We start from the raw sequence: 24,447 nt of genomic DNA, 5'->3' as shown, positions 1-24,447 counted from the left end.
GAGGAAAAACAAGAAGTTCGAGCGGACAGAGAAACACGAGGCTACCCTGACCTCTCTAAAAGACTACTTATCCTCAACCGCCGCTTTGATGAAGCCTTTGAATGGAGAACCAATGATCCTTTATTTAGCCGTTTCCCTAACCGCCTTAAGTGCAGTATTGGTAAAGGATCACGAAGGTAACCAACATCCTGTTTGCTATGTAAGTAAAAGTCTCCTTGATGCCGAGTCCAGGTACTCTCATTTGGAAAAACTTATTCTTGCTCAAGTCATGGCTTCAACTAAGTTAAGACATTAGTTTGAAACTCATACTACTATTGTAAAAACTAATTATCCCATAAAAAATGTCCTTAGAAAACCGGAAATGTCGGGTAGAATGGCCAAATGGGTTGTTAACTAAGTGCATATGATATTCAATATGAGCCTAGAAACGCAATCAAGTCACAGGCACAAGCGGACTTTGTAGCTGATTTCAGTAGCGATTTAGAAGAACAAGCCAATCATGAAGTTCAATAGCTTGAACAGACCAAGGATCCTTGGACACTCTTCACTGATGGAGCCTAAAATGTCAAAGGAACCGGATTGGGAATACTACTGAAATCGCCACAGGGGGACATACTACCCCATTCGATAGCTAGTGAATTCCAAGCCACTAACAACGAGGCAGAATATGAAGCACTCATTGCAGGTATACAACTAGCCAAAGGTATGAGAATCAAATATCTTCAAATTTTTGTAGACTCATTGTTAATTTCTAATCAGTTTAATGGCTCATATGCAGTCAAAGGTGAGAAATTAGTTAAATATTTAGATATAGTAAAGGATCTTGCAGGATCCTTCGATTATTTTACAATTACGCAGGTACCAATAGAAGAAAATGCTGCAGCCGATGCCTTAGCAAACCTAGCTTCAGCTTTGAAGCTCCCAGAGAACATAAAAATTCCTATCGTCCATGTTCTATCCCTTGCAATTGAGGAATGCCAAGCAATCGAGGTAGATGGGAATCTACACATGAATCCTAAGAATCATTCATCCTGGACCATCCCAATAATGAAATATATTCAAGATGGAGAAATCCCAAAACAAGAGAACCCCAAAGCTTTTAAAACCAAGGTATCCTAATATACTATTATACGTAATATGCTATATAAGAAATCCCTTGCAGGTCCATATTTAAGGTGCATCGTAGGATCTGAGATCCAAGAAGTGCTGAAGGATTTCCATGAAGGAGATTGTGGCAACCATACAAGGGGCAAAGCATTATTCTCCAGGATTCTAAGAACCGGATACTTCTGGCCTACGATGAAAAAGGATGCTATGGAATACTCCAGGAAGTGTGATGCTTGTCAGAGGCATGCCAACATTCTACATCAACCGACAGAACCCTTATATCCTATCGTCTCTTCGTGGCCATTCATGAAATGGGGAATGGATATAGTGGGTAAGCTTTCTACGGCTCCAGGGGGAAAAATCGTTATGTTAGCAATGACAAACTATTTCTGTAAATGGATCGAAGCTGAGGCTTTCCCTCAAGTTAGGGAAAAGGAAGTTATATCCTTTATTAAACGTAACGTTATTACAAGATTTGGAATCCCTTCTGAAATTATTTGTGATAATGGTTCCCAATTTATTGGGAAAGAACTACTAACTTTTGTGACAGTTGGGGAATCAAGATGATCACTTCAACACCAGTCCATCCACAAGCAAATGGCCAAGCAGAATCAAGCAACAAGATAATCATCAACAACTTGAAGAAGAAACTGGAACGAAGAAGGGCAAATGGGCTGAGGAACTACCCTATGTGCTTTGGGCAAATAGGACAACTCCAAAGAATGCCACAGGACAAACACCCTTCTCATTAGTCTTTGTAGCTGAAGTACTGATCCCCACCGAAATGGCGTATCCAACAGCTAGAACAAGCATCTTGATCCTCAGACTAACAACGAGAATCTCGTCCAAGACCTGGATATTGTAGAAGAACTTAGAGATCAAGCAAGATTCATGATGGCCGCCTACCAACAAAAGATAGCCGGTGCATACAACAAAGATATAAGAATCAGAAGATTTCAAGCGGGGATTTAGTTCTCCGAAAGGCGTTCCAAAATACAACTAACCCCGTTGACGGGAAGTTAGCACCGAAATGGGAAGGCCCTTAACTGATTGAAGCCGAAGCTGGAAAGGGGGCATATCGTTTGATTGTTGGGCCACAGTAAATGGTTTATGCTTTTAGATACGTTATTGGGATTTTTGTTGTAAACCAAAAAGAGTTCTCGGTGGGCTTGTGATTGTGTTGGTTTTAGGTATGCTATATGTCTATAAATACCATGCAACTTACTTTGTCTTAGATGGTTGGTTGTTCGTTCATTTTGATTATTCAATCGTTTAAGTTAAGGGCTGAAGCACCCGACGTATAATATACATGTGTTTTGAAGCTTCTTTGTGTGTTTTTACTTGTGTTCTTTATTGCCTCACAGAATCAGCTTGGTGATTAGTTTCCGCCTAATCATCGAGTATATTGATACACATTGAAAGATCCGTTCACAGGACTTACAATTGGTATCAGAGCCTATAGACCTATTCTAGGCTCGGTTATTGGTGATATCAAGGATTCTGTTGTTAATCTAAGAAGTTGAAGATTTCTGGAGATTAAAGAAGGTTGTTCTTCGGGTGAGGAAGGCTGAATACAGAATAGATTTTTTGGTATATCTTGAATTTAATTTGAATCCCAGTTTTCTCGGGATTTAGTTAAATATTCAAGATTTACCATATCCTTGTCTATTCTTAGTTCTCGGGTTGAATTTGAAGTTTTCGGGAAACCCTCAAGGTTCACGGTCTGCATTTTAGATCTCGGGATATTTTCAAAGTTCTAGAAAAGAATTAAATCGTTATTGGCCAACTTTGAACATTCTCACTTTGCTGGTTCTCTGGTTTACTCAGCAGTTCTCAGGTCTTTATTCAGGTTCACGGGTAACTAATTGGGTTCTTGGATTGACGGGTCAGTGCTTGGGTTTTCTGTGTACACTTGGGCTCTCTGTTGGGCTTTCTGTTCATCTGGGCCTGTCATCTGAGGTAATTTCATGGCCTTCACCTTCACCAAAATCCTCTGAGGTAAGTCGTGTAATATGTTCTCAATCATGTATTGATAAAGTGGGAATGTACAAAATTCACTATAGTAATCTACTTAGAAAAATGGAGGAAATTAAATATGAAAATACTACCCTTAAGAAACTGGAAAAGGCATTAAAAGAGAAAATAGAGGCACAACAAAAGGATTTTTCAAAACTTCAATCTGATTTCAGCACAAAATGCTGTCACCTCCTTGATGCTAGAAAGAAAATTGACGAACTAACCACTGAGTTAGATGCATCAAAGTTGGAGAAGACCAAATTAACTAACAAATTTGAAAATGCTGAATTCAATTTTAAAAAATTTGATATCTCTAGCGTTATTGTTGAGTCAATGATAGAAAACCAGTTGAAATGGAAAGAGAATAAGGGCGTGTGCATTGGGTACAACATGGTTCCCCCACCATACAACGAAAATTATACTGGGCTTCCTCTTACTAAATAAGAGGAAGAAAAGGAAAAGTGTATGCGGTATGGTAAGTCAACTGCAACTGGCAAAAGTATGGTTGGTCCATTTACGGCAACTGAATCAATATCTGGGGTGAACGATTCTAATGTGTTTACTCAATGTGCAAATGAAGTAAAAGTTGAGGATTGGACTGATGAGGATGATGATTCACCTATAAATTAACATCTTTCGTTGAATCTACCTGTTTCGAATACTGTTGCTACAAATGTTTGTGTGGGATCTAGTTTTTAGAGCAAGTTCAATCGTTCTGACACTTTTCCTGGAACTTCAAAAGGCAGTGATATGTCTTTTAATAAAATTGATGAACTTAAAAAACAACTTAAACAATCATCAATTAAATTTGTGAAATAAAGAGGTTCTTGTAATACCAAAAGTGAGGTCTCTAATGAAAAATTCAAAGATGTAAAGGCAAGTTCACACAACGGTGCAAGACCGGAAATCGGCCACAATGAATTTTACGTAAAGAAACAAACCTGTTTCAACTGTGGCATTCCCGGTCACATTGCTAGAAATTGTTCTCGTCTCCCGTATGTTTCATATTACAGATGCCATCAAAGGACTATGCCTCAAAATAACTACAAGAATTTTAACTCAAATAAAACGAGGTATTATAACGCAAAGCCCTCTGAGGATAACTGGAGGAGAAACAAGGGTGATAGGTCAAGTTCCCATCAGACCAAGCCTATTACGGTTCAAAAGCAGAACAGAAACTCGGCTTCGCCTCTAAGACCCAAGTGGGCCTCAGAATCGAAATCGTTCAAAAGGTCAAAGTCAAATGTGTATTCCATTCGCAAACCGGTGACGAAGCCAACTGTCTGTATAAACAATAGAGCTTTAAAACCTAAATACAGTTGGTTGCCTAAGTCTTCAGTGACTAAGTTTTCAAAGCCTTCCTGTTCGATTTCTGATAATCAGGAAGATATGTCATGGCAACCCGTGAAACGGTTAAACAAGTCAAGTTTACCCAGAACGACTATGGACTAGGTACCTCAGACTAACTAATATCGGACATCGTACAGGAACAGCTATGGAGGAATATCATCATACCATGGTATGTTGATAGTAGTTGTTCCCGGCACATGACAGGTGACATCTCTCAGTTGCACGACATTGAAATTTTTAATGGAGGGCATGTTTCCTCTGTGGGATGAGAGAATGAAAAGATTACATAGAAGGGTGTAAGAGACTACTGTTCATACGTCAGATGGATATAACATCAATTGCTGGATTACGATTTGGAATTTCTTGACCTCCCATTTTTTTGTGATAATGATGCTGCTATTGCAATTGTTAAAAATCATGTTCAGCATTCCAAAACCAAGCACATTAACATCAAAATCCATTTTATTCATGACTGTTACGACCGGAAATGATTCATCTTGAACAAGTCCTCACCGATAACAACGTGGCGGACTTATTTACTAAACCGGTCGGAACAACCAGATTTAATGCGCTTGTGAGATTTCTTAAGATGCTGCGTTTTGATGACTGAGTATTTTTGAGGTTTAAATTGTGTACATAAATTTTTTTTGTGTGTCATAATTTTTGTACAAATTCAGGGGGAGAAAAAGAAAATACAAAAAGAGTGTGTGTGTGTTTAAAAAAAAATCTAATTTTCAAAAACGTTTTGTTCCTTTGCTTATATCTTGCCGGTTACTCAAGTTTAACAGACATATTTCATATATTTGGTCTTGTCATAAATTTTTGACTCACGGGATAGCCATTAACCTTAGGGCTGAAAGTGACCGGGGCAACTGAACATAAAAAATTGTTGTTGTTTAACTATCGTTTTAAGTTCTCTCACTGAAAATTATGTCGGCCGCCTAAAGTTCGAGGGACACATTTTATGTGTTTGGTCCGATTGTCTAACTGTAGACTCATAGGATAGCCATTCACCTGAAAACTGAAGGTAACTGGGGTGATTGAATTTCAAAATTGTCTTCGGGTTCATCATCTGGGAAGTGATATTATTATTCAGCTAAAAGTTGTTTAGAAGCTTTAAATATTTTCAAATGAAAACTGATCCAACCTTTGAGAAATGATAGATAAATTGATTTTGTGTGCCTAACATGTGAAGTTATTAGGCTAAAAAGGCTTTTGAACAGTCATTGATGTGTATGGTAGCTTTCCATGATAATTAAGAGTTTGAAGTGATATAAACTAAATCTTCTAAATTTATTGTGGAGAGTCATTTTGAAGATGCTTTGCATGTCCCTAGATATATCTCTCCGAATGATGGGCAGAAAGGTTATTACCCAGTCATACACGAGCCCGTTAGTGTCTTGATCGCCAAAAATATTGTGTTTCATTTGAAAAAAAATTATATATATGAAAATCATTGACATTCAAATTTGTTTTCCAAAACCTTAAAGGGGTCCCGGGGAACTACAGGGGTGGGGTATACAAATAAGTCCTAAACACCCTGAATGTAAGGCTTGTAAGTCTGGATGGCATGTAAGTCCAATGTTCAACCTTAAAGCTTAAAATTATCTTTGTATAGAGAAAATTCTTTTGATCAAGCATTAGGGGGTTGGAGTCAAATTTGGGTGATCTGGGGAAAGCCAAATACGCTATGAGAATAGATAAGGGGCAACATAGGTCCATAAGTGATGTCCATGTAAGCTTTATGCCTAATTGAATCTAATCATATCACTGGCGCAATGATAATCATGAAATTTACCTGCTATCAACCTTTCACTATGTCACGATAATGCCGAAAATGAATCTTTGTAAAAGTATCTTAATCAATATGATTTCATGTTTGGATCCTTTCATCAAAAAGGGTGTCGGTTGTTAAAACAGCTGAAATTTGATCCCAAAATATGTTAAATTTATTGAAGGCCTGATGGTTAAATCTTTTTGTTTTAGTTTAGTTTTTATTCTAATTTTATTTTATTTTTATATTTTTAGTTTTACCTCATGTTTACTCGTGTCGAAACAAATGTCTTAAGAAATCGTTTTCACATGAATCGGGATCGGTTTTTGATTTTACGGTTGCAAAATGTCATGGGCCATTCAGTTGGGTCAAATGTGTCCATAATCTCTGTGCTCTCGGTCCTGTCATCTTTGGCCCAAGTTGTTTGAGTTTAATTGTGTTCTCGGCCCAAATCCGATCACAATTGAAGTTTAAGAGGCATAATTCAGAATTGGAATTTTCATTATCATTATAGTCATTCAAATCCTATATCTAATTCAAATCCTATATCTCCTCTGCAAAAACATTAGCAGAATCTTTCATCAAAGGACAATCATCTCATATACATTGTGTGTATCATCTAAATAATCGAGGTATAAGAAACCAAATCAATTAAACTGTTCACGATGAACCCTAAATCAGGTTTATGGTTTCTTGGACATCACACACTTTGTTGGGTACATGATTAGGATATATCGAATGGCGATTTCGGTTGTTTGGGTGTATTTGTGGTCTTGACTGAGTTGCAGGTTCCATGGTGTTCAAATGAGGAAGACGACATTGTTGATGGAAACCCTTGGTTTCGATAAACAGAGATCTCCGTATTCTCGGCATTCTGGTTGACCGAGAACGACTGGTCAACCAGAGAACTCTGGTTTCACCAGAGATCCTATGAGCTCTCAGGAAAGATTGACCGAGAACTCATGGGCAACCGAGATCTCTGGGTTCTTGATCTTGGTTGCCCGAGAACAATATGTTCTCGGGTACTTAATATAATATTGACAGAGAACTTATTGTTCTCGGGTACTTAATATAATATTGACAGAGAACATGGTTCTGAACCGAGATCTTCCTTAAAAATATAAGAAAATGCAATCTTCTTCAAAAAAATTTCACCTCATGTTACTTTTGATCCTCAAACTATTTTACATGTACAAAACTAATCAAACTCTTGATATTATGTGGTGTTTTTGTCACCAAGCATCAAACTTGACTCGTTTATTGCAGATATGGCTAATCAAGCACCGTTGAAAACAGCTGATTCTCACAATGCAGCTGGTTGTCTGTTTGATCCCCTCATGCTCACCAGGAATTCAAGTCAATGATTGTCGGGCTTAATACATGCAGAATTTCTCACGCTCTTCGGGAAAATCCTGTTATATGCAAGAAGATGGTCTCGGATTTTTGGAATCATGCTTCCATAAACCAGAAAGGACCAGGGGGAGCGACGGTGATTGAATCAAATATTCAGAAGGTTCTAGTGGTCATCTCTGAGGCCATCATCCGCGAAGTACTTCTGTTTGGTGATCAACCTGGTCACCCTATAGAGTACCTAGTGCATGTGATCGCAGAAATCACCTCTCGAATGAGCTACGAACGTACTTACCCTCCCGCCATCAAGAAGCTATTCCATCCATACTGGCGTTTCCTCATTCATACCTTTTTCATATGCATATCCGGAAGAAAGGGGGATTCCGATGAAATAAGTCATCCACAGATGTCCGCAGTGGTTGCTTTGATCATGGATTGGGATTACAACTATTCCAAATTCGTTTTCAATGAAATGATGAGCAACCTCAAAGGGAAGAAGAAGGAGATGTTCATCATGTATCCGAGGTTTCTACAGATGATTTTTGATTCACATTATCCACAACTGGTGAGATCTGTAGAGACACTCGATTTGAAGAGTTTCGGTCCTACTACTTTTGGTCTGATGAAACGATCAAGGAAGGGAACAAAGTTTACATACCAGGGACTCCGTCCCTTGGTAAAATTCGGGAAATTTGCAGATCTTGAAGCTGCAGCTGCACTAATCGTTGTTGAGGAGTACGTGACTCTGGTTCGAAGGCCTGCTGTGCCGACTTTCGAACTATCCTCTGACAATGAATCAGACAGTCCTCCATCATCTACGGAACGAACTGAATTTCTTGTACCTTCAGAAACATCCGTACCAACATCCGCTCAAATTGAAGCAATTGAAGCAATCAAAGCAAAGCTCCAGTTGACTGCATTGAAACCTCCTCAATCAGTCACTGTGACACATGAAGAAGAGTTAGAAGAGGAAGCAGACACCGGTCTCATACCACGTAAAAGATGGAAGAAAGATCCTAGATCGGGTGTCCTGATAACCGAGGCTTCAACTAAACCAACAACCCCAACAGAGGCAACAACACAACCAACAAAACCAACAATAGCTCCAACCGTATCTGCTGCATCACCATCACTAGTTCGTTCACCACCGCCAGCTCAATTTTCACCACCTGAGCCAGTTACTCAAGCTCAGGTGTCACCAAGTTATGTTCATGATCCATAACCTTCTCAAGATCTGTTATTTGATGATGTCTTTCTAGATTATGACTTTGAAACTCAGGTTGAATCCATTTCCGGACCCTCAGGACCATCTGATCTAGTTGGTCAAGGGAGTTCTAGTGCGTCGGAGAAGGTGGCCCAAATTCTTGCCATGCAAGACAAATTTTTGCAAAACAAGGGCAAAGGGATAGCACTAGAGCAAGCACCAGTTGATATACATGCTTTACAACAGCGGGTTTTTAAATTGGAGCAAGACTCGGTTGTCAAAGATGTCCGAAATCAAGAGCTTGAAGCAAGCAACTCAGACAAGGATTCCAAGATTAAAGAACTTCAAGCTAGTATGGGAGGCCTCACTACCCTTTACTATGATCTCCAACAAAGGCTTGTGAGTAAATTTGGAGACGAAATCAAAAGTGCTGACGAAAGAGAGAACGTTCCAACAGCATAAGATGAGTTTCTTCCGGCTTCAAACATTGAGACTTCTGTGGGTCTACAACAATATATGTCTGCTCCACCTAGAACTGCCGAAAAACAACAACGACTTGTATGAAAACTCTGATTCACAAAAACTCAAATCAGAATGTAACTTCGCCTGATCATTCGGAGAAGTTTGTTGTTGAGCTTCAAAAGGGGTTCTCTGATAAATACTGCGAACGTTCTGGGATTGTGTCGTGGGGATTTGATGCTGCCAAAAATATGTGGTGGGTTAAAAGGAAGTCTGGAGGTCTCGAGTATTACAAGAAAATGAAAGACTTCGGTTCTTGGACAAGGGTGGATTTAAGTGAATTGATCAAGGCACCTTTCAGTAACCCAAGTAACAAGTCAAAGGCCACTAACTTCTGGATCTACTTAAGCAATCAAGTTGAGATTTTCCTTCGATGCCAACTGCTGAATATTTTGTGAAGAAGGCCAGGGGTGTTCTTGATCCACGCACTGGAAAGACGATGATGAATGTAATGTGGCCACCCACCAAGAAAGCTACTTTAATTCCTCTGAACTCAAGACTACCTGATGGTGTTCTTGAAAGCATGAAGTTTTGAACTTACGACGGAGAAACCACCACAGTTATCATTCGTTTAAAGAAGGGATCGCTTAGATTTGTTGATCCACGAGACTTACTTCGCTTTGGTGAACAAGACCTCAAGACGCTTAGTGGTTTTCAAATCACCGCTGAGCCCCTGTATGAGCCTGCTGCCAAAGAATACACACGTATGATGGGATCGATGATATGCACAAAAATATGGGCTGGAGCTTATAGGGAAGCTGATAAGGAAGCTGATGCAGAGATACTCGAACATGAAGACTAGTTAAGCAATAATCCAAGGGGGAGAATGTTGGGCTACAATAAATGGTTTATGCTTTTAGATACGTTGTTGGGATTTTTGTTGTAAACTGAAAAGAGTTCTCGGTGGGCTTATGATTGTGTTGGTCTTAGGTATGGTATATGTCTATAAATACCATGCATTTTACTTTGTTTTGGATGGTTGGTTGTTCGTTCATTTTGATTATTCAACCGTGTAAGTTAAGGCGCTTAAGCACCCGACGTATAATATGTGTGTGTTTTGAAGCTTCTTTGTGTGTTTTTGCTTGTGTTCTTTATTGCCTCATAGAATCAGCTTGGTGATTAGTTTCCGCCTAATCATCGAGTATATTGATATCACATTGAAAGATCCGTTCACGGGACTTACATTGATGAATATGGAAGGTGACATGCTCCCAAGGGCTTGGAATGTGATTCATCTAAAAAAGTATTTTTGTTGATCAGGATCCTGGATCCTAGTCAATTACTTCTATCCATTACTTGGTAAAATTTTACTTTATGTTTATTATGTTAGATTCTTGTTTTGTCAAATATGTCAAGTTGCAGAAATGCTGAGTAATAGGGCCCTCAAATGGAAAAAACGGGTTGGCCAACTCTTTCCTAAGTTTAATCGGCCTTGTCGCCAGGTTTATAAGGTTTTCACCTTATCTCCCGAATTAGGGTTTCCACACCCTCGCCTGGAGCGCATGATTATCCAGGTATGATTGGAGGCTGTGGGACCGGTACACTATACATGGCTAAAAATCATATCTTGGATCCTACGAATTAAATGGTAGACATACCATATAAACAAGTTAAGGTCAATGCCGGGGTGGGCTCGTCACCACGTACAATTAGGCCAATGCCAAGGATCGGCTCGTCGCTCGTATTTATTGGGCTTGTCCCCACGATTTGTTGTGCTTGTTCCTAGGATAGTTGGGTTTAAATCCAGCTTTGCTAACTATTATGTTCTTTTGATGATTTATTTTAATAGGTAAATATCATGAAGAGAAGAGTTCTAAGGATTTAGAATCCTCTATCCTAGTAACACAAATTATAAAGCTGAAATCAAAAAAAGAGTCATATTATTATAAGCAAGAGTTAATCCGGGCTTCACCAGCAAAACGTGGACCATCCACCCGGATCAGGCAGAAATTTAAAAGACAAAGGCGATTAAGACTTCATCCCCATAAAGCTAAGGATCCCTCCACCCTAACCACCTTTGATAATTGTCTTAAGGATCACAGATCCTGAGGATTACAACTGCTATTATCCATAAAAAAATATCAACAAAAAACCATTTAAACTTCATAAAAAATGGGCCCCAGCCTAGTCTTTATATTCTTTATCGCCCATTTGCACCCTCACTCCTTCGCCACATCACCATCACCTTCACCAGCCTCCTTGACTTCCAACGCATCATCCTTGACCTCGCTCATCCCAGCATCCTCGATACTCTTCTCAGCCCTTGCATCCTCACTCTCTTCACCAAAGCCAGCCAATGCCTTCTCCCAGTTAGCCACATTCCAAGTGGACCTATCGAAGTTAGAATCCTCAGCCTCTGCATCCATCTTGATCCTAGCTGTGAGCAACGCCTTGCTAGCCCACACTTTGGCCTGCTCCGTAACCTCCACCACTTGTTCTTGAGCTCGGATATCCGCGAGGGCCAGCTTGTCTTCCAAAGCATCCTTCTCCGCCTGAAGTGCTGCATTGAGCTAGTCCTTCAAAGTTATACTAGAATGGTACTTAGCCAGTTCCATCTTCGTGTTGGCCACGTTCTCATCGTATAAGGCTTTGAAGCTGGTTACAGCCTGCAAAAAGACAATAAGTTAATAAAGTGATCAGACCCACTGTACTTGTGGATATAGGACCCTTACCTCCGAAATCTGGTCGAACACGTGCTGGGCACTGTGGACTTCCACATCAGGGTCCCTTTTTCTCTTCACGGTGGCCTTGGAACGAGTCATTATGGTCTTTGGCGGGGCGATGCTAGAGCTTTTCACAGGTTTCTTCTCAGAGGAGCGAGAGGAGATGAGGCTATCGACATCTTCTAATTGGAATTGACCCAGCAGATTCTTGGATGGCTTGGAAGATGATTTTTGTGCACCTGCACGGAAAAAGTTAAGTTCTTTACAACCTATTGCCTTTTTTACCGTATTGATGATTAATAAATAAATTCTAACTTACTAGACATTGTTTCTGAAGAAATTGCAGTCTCTTCATCTGAATCACTTACCTCCTCAGCAACAGTCTTAAAGGTCCTATCGAAAAGATCCAGAGACAAGAACACCTTTTCCTTCTCAACGCCTTCTGGGTCAGCAGCAAGTTCTGAAAAGTTGGACACTACTCAAGGAACGACGAACCTATAGTCAAAAAAACAACAAAATAAGGATCACCTATCCTCTGGATCCACTATCCTACCCATCAGGATCCAGCGAGTTAGTAATGAATTCCTGTTCGGGATAAAGTCTCGAAAAACAAAAAAGAACTGGTTCTTCCAACTTTGATCATTGTGAGTGGTCTTGTTGATCGGAAGAGGCTGGAAAGGTTGCTTTTGAAGAGGAATCTGCTGGAACCATGAGTGACAAGGCTATACAGGAAAGAAAGGGCCGGAAGAGTGAAGTCAAGATTTTGCTCTGCAATCAATCTTTCAACAGTGTGTAAGGTCCTCCACATCATTGGCATAGCTTGAATATAGCTAATACCGGTGAAGGAAAAGAAAGTGGTTGTAAGGTCGGGAAACGGATATGAAAAGCCCAAAAGGAACGGGAGTGCTGGAAAGCAAACCCAATTGGTCGAGATATAGTCGCTCTTTATTTAGGGGTCGTAGGGTCTAAACACTGTACCCTCAGGAAAACGGTCGAAGAAACCACAGATTTCCTCATTGGTAAACTTGCAAATCTCTGAGGCCGGATCTTTGAGAAGATTTGGCTCTGAGATTCAGGGATGATGTCCCTAGGGTTAGAGCTAAAGGAGGCTCTTTGGTTTCTCTTAGGCGTGGCGGGAGAAAAATGAGAGAAATGAAGGCAACGATAGAAAGAGAGAAAAGGATACCTGATTATGACGCTGGAATCAGACTTATAATCCGATGAAGAAGGGAGATATAAGGGCTTCAACTCTATTAAGTAGGCTTAATTATATGATAGCAGGCGACGGTCACATCTAATTCTAATCGACGGTTGCGATGCGGCTTCCTCAGGATAAACATGACAGTTGTTCCCAACTCACACCTATCATGTTTGGGGGCAATTGTTGGGACCAGGATCTTTGATCCTCGAAGAACAACCATCTGTAACAACTGTTTCTATGACTAAGGATCCTCAATTGTCAATTTCAGTTATATTCTAATCTATTTTTTTGCAGATAAAACACATGCTTACTGGAAATTCCTATTCTTGCGGATGAGATATTTACCTGGTCTTCCCTTTTCATCCATGCTCCGAAATGGTCAAGTTGAAAGAGTAAACAAACGTGGCCAAGAATATAGCATAAGTAGTTAGTAGCCGTTGTATTTCAGGGTATATATACATTGAGTGATAGCTGATCATAGGACACAACATTTTAGCAATGAGAGTTCATAGTAAACAGTTGTATTCACGATCAGCAATTATTCCACCATTTGTAATCCTTTCAAGTTCAATATAATTGGTAGTGATAGTTTTCACTACCCGAGGTTTTTGTGCCGGCGGGTGATATAATTAAATATATATAATTCCCTGGTATATTTAATGTAATATTTCATTAGTTTTCGTTTGGTTTTTATTAGAATTTGTATATTACTATTTTATTTGAATAACGTAGGTTCCAATACTTGTTTATGGTTAAAAAGGGTGAAAAAAGAGCTAAAACATGCTAAACCGGTGAACCGGAGCATCAGAATTGAACCGGACCGTATCAAAATTGAACCGGACCGTATCAGAATTGAATTGGACCGCATCAGGAAACGAACCGGACCGGTCATCCCCCCTCATCCGAGGCCCCGCGCGACCGGGATGCCAAATCCCGCCGCGCCGCGCGCTGGGCGTCCGGTTTCGTTTATTTTCTTCGTTTTTTATCAGTTTAGGCCCAGGAAACCTATTTAAACACCCCTAAACTTAATCCTAAGCATACCCTGCGAACCAGCGCCGAATTTGGAGTTTCTTGGAGCTTAGGATTGCAATATTTGCTAGGTTGGAAGGCTAGGAATCAGCCGACGAAGTGCTTATCATCCAAGAACAAAGACCACGGATTTTATCGCCTTTAATCTTCCGTTCTTATTTATTTTCACCATGATATCCTTTATTATCGTTTTGTTTGATTTTATGATGTTAGGATAAACTTTACAGATTGCCTAGGCTTATGAACCTTTGTTGACGTTTGATTTTGAATTCGGTTTATTTATCGTTAGGGTTTTTATGAACTAGTTAAAAGGTTTAATTATATTAAATTGATGCAGATGTGTGATTAGGGTTGTTTAATTAAGTTTTATTATTCCATAGTTGCCTTGATTATTGTTTGTCATTATGATAGGTTTCTATTAGATCATCTACTTTGTGTTTTTGACTACTTTATGATTGATTTCGCGATAAGATCATAGGAATAATATTAGTTAATCAAATAAACCTAAGTGTGCTGCTAACCTAAATAATTGTAAGGTGATAGGTTATTGATAGGTCTTTGTTGATCAGGATTGCTAGATTTAGTTCTTTATAAGGAGTCCGTCTAGGTTTGATTGGTTAACTTTGTCTATCGAGTCAATTGAATATATTAGACAGCCTTTGATTTCCGCGCTGTTAGGTAGGATTTCGTATATAAGAACTAGTTTGTAATTAATTAGGTGACCATAAGGAAACTTGATTTTTAATACTGGTGTGCGTTAAAACTTATTAGAAATCCATAGGTGTCTCCTGAGAAGGGTCAGGGGTCCTATTCGGGTTTTCTATTAAGCATCTATTTTACGATCCCAGTTCCATAACTAAATAGTCTACCGGTTAATTGATAACTGAAACTTAGGGGATTCTAGCCTAGGTGGTTCTTCATCATCATCTGAATTAAGTGTAAGTTATAAGTTTAGTCGTCTTTAGTTTTCTTAATTAGTTTAAATTAGTTTATTAGTAAAACACCCTTAAACAAATAATAAATAAATAGTCGTGTCAGTAGTTGAGTCTAATTTAGCTAGTTTACGTAATTAAAAGAGTCTCGTGGATTCGATATCCGGACATACTTAGCTGTACTAGAGTCGACCGGTTCACTTGCCGGTTAGTAGTTTTAGTTTAGTTAAGAGTCTAGAATTTATTACTTAGCGTCTAGATTAACGTGTTTTTATTAGACTACTTTTAGCACATCAAGTTTTTGGCGCCGTTTCCGGGGACTCTTGGCGATTGCGTTATTAACTTTGATTAAACTTACCTGCTATATACGTTCCATCTGTTTTGTTTTGTTTTATCTTTCGAGTCATAGGATTCTAGTTAATTTTAGTTTAATTTTAAGTTTAGTTTATTTATTCTTAGTTTTTATTTTCATATTTGCATAGAGTCTATTGATTTGGTCTTGTTTGTTTTTCAGGTATACGCCACATCTTCGTTCGCAAGGACCACCTCCGTTAAAGCCAAAAGCTAGTTCATCATCACCGATCATCATAGATTCTCCACCGAAGTCATCACCATACAGTTCACCGCCGTCGAGTCCCAGAACCATTCCCGATATTCAAATGGCCGACAACCGAACCGTTTACCAACAAGCCTTCGAGGGTCTCACCGGAGATCACTCGCCCATCATCACCCCCGCAATCAATAACCCAAATTCCTGGCAGATTCCATCTTGTGTCATAACCAGTCTCACCCATAGCAATCTATTCCATGGCCGTGACGATGAAAATGCACCAGCGCACATCAACCGTCTTACCCGTGTGCTTAGGACGTTCAATTTACAAGGTGCTAATGAAGATTCCATTTTCCTCCATTTGTTCCCGTTATCACTTACGGGTCGGGCTTCCACTTCGCTTGATTCACAACCTGCTAGAGCATTCACTACTTGGGAGGCGTTGCATACTTCCCGCCTGCCAAAACATCTCGTCTCCGTGATCAAATCATTCTTTCCATATGGAGCCGGACAAGCCATACTATCAAGCTTGGGAACGCTTTCAAGGTTTATTGGCTCATTGTTCACAGAATGGTCTTAATCCGTGGGCCCTTGTTGAGAAGTTTTACAATCGGCTGACATATGAGACACAAGCTCGTTTTGACACTGTTGCTGGAGGTAATTTAATGGATAAGAAAAGCGTAGTAGAGCGTAATGAGTTATTTGAGAGTTTTGCCCAGTCCGAGTTTGCTAAAAAGCCACGTAATGGGAATTCAAATCCCGTCACTAGTACATCCTAATCCGTCCGAGGTGTGCACCCAGTTAATCTGGATACTAGTGTTGCTGCTGCCTTAGAAGTCCAACCAGTGAGATTAAAAACCTTAAGGCTAAGATAGATAAGTAAGAGTTATGTAGAGGAGGGCATGGGGCTTCAAATTGTCTGTTGGTGAGTCAGGAGCAGGTATAGTTCATAGGAGGGCAGAACAGGGTTCATAATAATTTTAATGGTAATAATAATTCAAACTGGAACAACTATAAAAATAATAACTATAATTCTAATTGGCGTTCTTCCGGTACACCCCATAGTTTCCAACCAAGTTCAAATCTTAACCGGGGGCAGGATCAATCGTTTAGTGGGGATCAAAGTAGTCAAGGTGAGAGTAATAGGCCAAATCTGGGTAAGAAGTTGGATGAGATGATGCAGCAAATCATTACTAGAGATCAAGTTACTCAAAAGACTCTTGCCAAGCATGATCTACTTCTTAAGAATCAATAATAAGCTATGCTCGACATGCAAAGGACCGTATGTGATATAGCCCGATGTTTAGATAAGACACCCCCAGGTCACTTTCAGGTTCAACTTAACAGAATTCGGCCGCTCAAATAGCCATTTCTACTCGTAGTGGTAGGGTTTTAGGTCCGGAGAGAGAGATTGAGGTAGAGGAGAATGATGAGTTTGTGGATGAGGAGATAATGTTGGAGACTCCAGGGAGGGTGCAACCTAGGTTAGACCCAGCAAGTACCACACCAACCAGTGAGTCCACAGTTAGAGGAAGTGAGAAAAAGAAACCGAGAGATGTTAGGCCTTCACCGCTTATAGATCATTCTCGTATGCCATACCCAGCCCGTGTTAAGAATCAGAAATTCAGAAGAGAGTACGGGAATTTCATATATATGTTTAGGCAGCTTAGGATTAATCTTCTATTTATCGAGTTCCTCCAATATATGTCGAAATATGCCAAGTTCTTGAAAGATATTCTTAAGAGAAAGGAAAGTCTGGAGGAGCTTTCGACCGTTCCACTAAACGGAGAGTGTTCGAAAATAGTGCTCAATAAGGTTCCGGAGAAGTGACCCGATCCCGGTGTTTTAACTGTTCCATGTTTGTTTGGTAGGGATACCTCGTGCCAAGCTTTCGCGGATCTAGGAGCTAGTATAAACTTTTGCCATATTTTTTGTTTGAGAAGCTAGGCCTAGGAGAGCTCACACCCACCTGCATGACCTTGTCTTTAGCTGACCGTTCGGTGAAGTACCCTAGGGGGATAGTAAAAAACTTGCTCGTGAAAGTGGATAATTTGGTTTTCCTAGTAGATTTTGTGGTTTTAGATATAGAGGCCGATGAGAGAGTTCCTATTATTTTAGGTCGTCCATTCTTACGTACGGCTAGGACACTTGTAGATGTTTTTGATGGTAAGATCACTCTTAGAGTCGGCGACGATAGTGTCACTTATGTTGCTAAATCCATGAGACACCCGAGTGGTCAAGACGGTCTCATTGATCCATGTCATCCCGTTTATGCAATTGAGTATTTTATTTTGGGCATGGATCCACGTCTTGAGCACCTCTGTTCCGTCAGAGTTTGTTTAGAGGAGGAGAGAGAAGTCGCAAGTTCCCGAGAGGCGATGGAGTTCGATAGAGAGAGAGGTGGTGGTCTGCAAAAGTTTGGGGAGTGTGGAAAAGTTGGAGATAAGAGGAACAAGGTTGAAGATGAATGGTCGTATCATGATGCAGTTTCTTGGAGAACCATGGAGTTTGACCGAGGTGGAGGAATCTCCACTTGGACTGTCGAGTAGTTTACACACTAGAGTGTCTTGAGTGAAAACTCAACTGTAGAGTTTGTATATTTGCCGTATCGTTATTTTTGAGTCTTGTCGAGTCACTAACGTAGATTTTTGTAGTTCTTCTTTGTTTTTGTTTTTAATTTTTGCAGGTTTTGAGCTAGAAAAATGACCCCCCATGAAGTTTATTGCAAAATTCAAGTGTGGGGATGGAGCAGCCAACCTGTATACTTTTTATTATTTGTTGTGATAACTCAAGCTGAAAGTTTTAAGGAGCTTAACAAATGTCTTTTGATCATACCTTTCAACGGATTAAAGTTTGATTCGGTCAAAGATGTCATTTGAATTTGTGATCAAGAAAAATTTTTGATTTTCATTTTGGTGATCAGCTCTCGTATTTGTTAAATTTCAAAGATGAAGTCATTTTCCGTTGCTACTAGTTCGATCGGTCAAACCAGTTCTTCTTCTAATAATAATATCGAAGTTCCTAAACTTAAAAATATTAAGGGTCTCATGGATTGGAAAGTTCATTTTAAAGAGTATATCGGTTTGATTAATAAAGATCTGGTGATAACGATCAAAGAAAGGGCTTATTGTTGTCCACTATCGAAGAAACCACATGATGTGTACAGTATGTACAAACCAGAGTTTGAATGGAATGCTTGTGAGAAAGCTGAGTATGATCGTGAATGGAGGGCGTTTGTTACACTTGAAACAATAGTATCATTTGTTGTACTATATGAACCAAGAGAATCCAGAGCATACACAAAATGTCTGAGATTTGGATGTCTCTTGATCAACGATATGCTTATTATTGCTGTCTCAAACCCAATTTTGATACATTCAAGCATTTTCCTGATGAAAGTGTAATTGTGATGATTGAGAGATTTTTAAATCTGTTAAAGGAAATGGATGAAAACAAAATTCATGTATCAAAAAAAGAGATTAAAGAAAGATTGGTTGACATTCTCAATGGTCAAGATTCAAGAGTTATCTTGGAAAGATTGTTTCAACATCATCATCTGAATCTTCTTAGACATCAGCGGTGATTGATGAGTTTTCATCAGTGGAATCTTTTGATTTTGAAGTTGACGAAGGGTAGTTAATGGATTTTTGAAGAAAGTGTATGTTTATGATGATCGGTCTGTGGTTGCTGATAATATATCCAAGACCACATCATCAATTAATGTTAATGATGATCCAAATGCGATGGAGATCATCATGCCTACCTAGGTGATTCTTCCTAATTCGTTCATTTGTGAAACTTGTGATAGGAACTAAAATTCATCTGTTAAGGAAACTCAGAAAACTGATTATTCTCAGCATGGTGAATACAATCTATACTTGAATCAATTTATCACCACAATGAGAAATTAGTATTTGATTTACCAAGTATTCATGATAACTATCGACAAGTGGTTGAAATTGATAAACAACCTAAAGATAAGATTGATGCCTTGTCTGATAGTAATCATGATTTGAAAGCTGAGGTTGGGTGTAAATTAATAATTATCAAAAAACTGTTTCAAAAAATTATGGAAGTGAGAACCAAAATAACTGAGCTTGAAAGTGAGGCGCTGGAGTTAAAGAATAAATTGGGTAAATTTAGAAATTCATCTTTTCTACCCAATAGAATTATTGAAGTTAACAGCAATCACTAAATGGGTGGTAAAACTGGTTTAGGGTTTGTTTAAATCCCTCCTCCTTTTCAAAATGATTACACCATGCAACCAGACACGGTAGATCTTAAAGAAGTGGAGGAGAACAACTCCTGGCTAGCCGTTCTGAGCGATCGTGTGATAGAACATTCTATAGCCATAGCTAATATTAATCAGCGGAGTGGGGGCACGACTCAGTGTATAATGCTGCTACAGCAGATGGTACTGAAACTAAAGCAGTCAAACGCCTACCACTGCTGGTGTTTGGATAGGGTGACTGCCCAACTATGGGGCTGTATCTGGATGATCACAGCATTGTTCTTTTTGTGTTTGTGGTTAGTGCATCGTTTGTATAGATAGATGCAGTATAGTATGGAACTGCTGTACATAGTCTTTTGATACTCCATGCATGCATATAGTAGTATGCTATGCTGATATGGATTGTGATTTCGATATATTATTACAAGCATTGGCCCTTACAGGGTTAAGTCTACCCGTCACATAGTGGTGACATGCACATGCAAGCACCGGCCTTTATTAGGCTATGTCTTTGTGCCATTTTTGATAGATATGCACAATACAGTATGTGAAATACAAATATGTTTTTTGGTTTACTTGTACAATCATCGCTATGATTACCGTTACAGTGTGTTGTGTGATGAATTTATTATTATTGTCTCATATTTGATCATCATTATTGAATGGCCCCAAAGAAAGTTAAGCCAATAACTAAGGCGGATGTAGCCGGGATGATTGCTCAGTAAATGGAGGCAGTAATTCCAACCATTGTAGCACAAGTAACTGCTGGCATGAATGCAAACATAAATAATCAACCACCAATCAATAATATTCCCCCAAAAAATACTAATACCGTCACATATAATACTCCCCCACTTAACACAAATACTGCTACCAATGAAAATAATTCCCCGCTGAATACAAACACTATTGGTAGTAATATCACCCGCTGATTATGAATACTATGGGTAACAATAATCCTCCACCGAACCCGAACAATGACCATAACAACCCCGATCTACCGCGTCGGGAATGCTCGTTTAAACACTTCATGTCATACAAACCTTCCTTACAAGTCGCCAAATATTGCAAATTTGAGGGACTTGGATGAAACATGATTGTAATATATCATAAACAAAAAAGAAAAGAAAGAACCCTAGCTACTGTTGCGATCGGCCAGGTCCAGCCACCCCCTTCCTTCCGTGCTTCGAATTTTTGATTGATTCCAAGCTCCTAGAAGTAGTTCAAGGTATGTACTACAAACCCCAACACTCTTTTTGTTCACCCCTAATCATTTTTATGCTCAATATTGCCGAAACTTTTAGTTGGACAGATTTTCGGCCAAGGTGTAATTGACCCACTTCCAGTGGAAAAAAATTAGAGTTTCCGGTGTAGAAAGATCCCCAGGTATGGTATTTACCTCATATAAAAATTTCGTGGTCATTGGAGTTTTTTTTAGGTCGGTCAATCGATTTTAGTTCGAAAACTAGGGTTTATCGGGTGTAGAATTGCAAATTGTTGAGTTTGATGCATTAATTGATCGGGTGACCGACCGAATTAGTTTGTACAGCCCTAGGGAGATTTAAGGGCTGTGGAAAAATTATTTTTTTGATGTTCGGCGCTGTTGTGGTTAGTACTTCGTCAATCGAGTCGGCGGTGAGCGAATTTTCGTTTAAACGTTAAAGTATGAGTTGTAAAAAGGAACCGCCAACCCTATCAACTCGAGTGACATAATCTTGATGAATGAAAACATTTAAAATGGAATTTGGTCCATTCGGGGCTGATTTGTTAATAAATGGTTTTAAGGTTTATTACACGCGCATTCGACCCGATTTGATTGTCCTTGGGCCTTGGGCCATGTTGTTGGGACTTGGGCGAAGTGGTTGAGCCTTGGGCAAGTGTTGGGCCTTGGGCCAAGTGACACCATATGGGTAATCGTTGATAGACAGACCAAGAGCGCTCATTTCTTGCCGATTCAAGAGACTTTTAATTCTGAGCAGCTGGCCGATGTGTTCATTCGTGAGATCGTTTTTAGGCACGGGGTCCCGGTATCTACTGTTTTGAATAGGGATACGCGTTTTACCTCCAGGTTTTGGAAAAGGTTTCACGAGGAGATGGGTACCAAACTCATCATCAGTACTGCCTATCACCCGCGGACGGATGGTCAGTCCGAGAGGACCATTCAGACTCTTGAGGATATGTTGTGGGCCTGTGTAATCGATTTTGGTGGTAGTTGGGATCGTCACATACCGTTGGTAGAGTTCTCGTATAACAATAGTTATCACGCCCGATTAGGATGCCACCGTTTGAGATGCTGTATGGGAGGAGGTGTAGGACTCCAGTCTGTTTGGGTTTCGTTGGTTAGAAGCAGTTGGTTAGTTTGGAGGTGGTCGAGGCTACGACTGAGAAGCTCGATAAGATAAGGGCTTTTATGAAGGCCGCTCAGGATCGTAAAAAGTCTTGTGCAGATAAGAGGCCAAGGCCTATTGTGTTTGAGGCTCGGGATCGGGTTATGTTGAAAGTTTCCCCTTGGAAGGGTATTATTCGTTTTTGTAAGAGGGGGAAGTTTAGTCCGAGGTTCATAGGTCCGTTCCATATTTTGTCCCGTGTTGGTGAGGTAGCGTATAGACTGGAGATGCCCAAGGAGCTCGCGGGGGTTCATCCTACTTTTCACGTCTCCCATCTGTGGAAATGCTTAGCGGATGAAGAGGTCCATGTGCCTCTCGATGATATTGAACTCGATAGTAAGCTGAACTACGTTGAACAACCGATTGCTATTCTTGACCGTTAGGAGAGGCGTTTGAGGAATAGGGTGGTTAGTCAGGTGAAGGTGCAGTGGAAACACCGTAGGGGTTCCGAGGCAACTTGGGAGTCCGAAGTCGAGATGATGAAGCATTATCCGCAGATGTTCCTGTCGCATCGGGTTCGGGGACGAATCCCATTGTAAGGGGGGTGGACTTGTAACGCCCGTTAATTCCGGTTTCAAGAATTTAAGATTGTAGTATATGTATAACTCTCGAGACTTAACCGACGTTTCTCGGGAGCCTTTACGTCATCCCCGCTACGCTAAAAACACTTAACCTTCCTTACAAGTCGCCAAATCTTGCAAATTCTAGGGACTTGGATGTAACATGTTTGTAATATATCATAAACGAAAAAGAAAAGAAAGAACCCTAGCTGCTGTTGCGATCGGCCAGGTCCAGCCACCCCCTCCCTTCCGTGCTTCGACTTTTTGATCGATTCCAAGCTCCTAGAAGTAGTTCAAGGTATGTACTACAAACCCCAACACTCTTTTTGTTCACCCCTAATCGTTTTGATGCTCAATTTTGCCGAAAGTTTTTGTTGGACAGATTTTCGGCCAAGGTGTAACTGACCCACTTCCCGTGTATAAAAATTAGAGTTTCTGGTGTAGAAAGATCCCCAGGTATGACATTTACATCATATTAAAATTTCGTGGTCATTGGAGTTGTTTAGGTCGGTCAATCGATTTTAGTTCGAAAACTAGGTTTTATCGGGTGCAGAATTGCAAATTGTTGAGTTTGATGCGTTAATTGATCATGTGACCGACCGAATCAGTTTGTACAGCCCTAGGGAGGTTTAAGGGCTATGAAAAATTATTTTTTTGATGCTCGGGGCTGTTGTGGTTAGTGCTTCGTCAATCGAGTCGGCGGTACGCGAATTTTCGTTTAAACGTTAAAGTATGAGTTGTAAAAAGGAACGGTCAACCCTATCAACTCGGGTGACATAATCTTGATGGATGAAATGATTTAAAATGTAATTTGGTCCATTCGGGGCTGATTCCTTAATAAATGGTTTTAAGGTTTGTTACACGCGCACTCGACCCGATTTGATTGTCCTTGGGCCTTGGGCCAAGTTGTTGGGCCTTGGTCCTAGTGGTTGAGCCTTGGGTCAAGTGTTAGGCCGTGGGCCAAGTTGTTGGGCCTTGGGCCAAGTGTTGCGCCTTGGGCCAAGTTGTTGGGCCTTGGGCCAAGGGATGGGCCTTAGGCCAAGGGTTGGGCCTCGTGCCAAGTTGTTGGGCCAGAGTGTTGGGCTTGAACGGCCCATTAGGCAAGAGTGTTCTTACGGTCCAGTCTAGTAATGTGTTGTGTATAATTTACAGGCCCTTGCTTGTGCTCGTGTACTTAGGATTCTCCTAGCTCGTTGCAGGTGTTCGATCGATTTTAGGTGAGTTCATGATGCCCTTTTTACTCTTTTTACTTTTGGGCTAGCATGCACACCTAAGTGTTTTCTTACATGATGAAAGGTTTTAAACGAGTTTATATAGGCCTGCTAGTATATGGTAGACCTTGGGATGTTAAATATATATATATGTATATACATTATTGCTTGGCGATGTTGTAGTTGTTTCGACTACTGATGTTGTGTATGCCTACTTTGTGTTTGCATGCACTTATGTTACGTGTTTGGGTTATACATTTGCTCAACCCTGATGTTATACGTGGATGTTATATATATATATACTGTGATATATATAGAGATGTAATTGAAAAGATGTTTACATATACATTTTGTATATGTATG

Source organism: Bidens hawaiensis, unplaced genomic scaffold, assembly GCF_021521415.1.
Source record: "Bidens hawaiensis isolate Kalapana, Puna unplaced genomic scaffold, B.hawaiensis_p1.1 tig00005003_1, whole genome shotgun sequence".
NCBI classification, from domain to species: domain Eukaryota; kingdom Viridiplantae; phylum Streptophyta; class Magnoliopsida; order Asterales; family Asteraceae; genus Bidens; species Bidens hawaiensis.
This window is presented reverse-complemented; position numbering follows the sequence as displayed.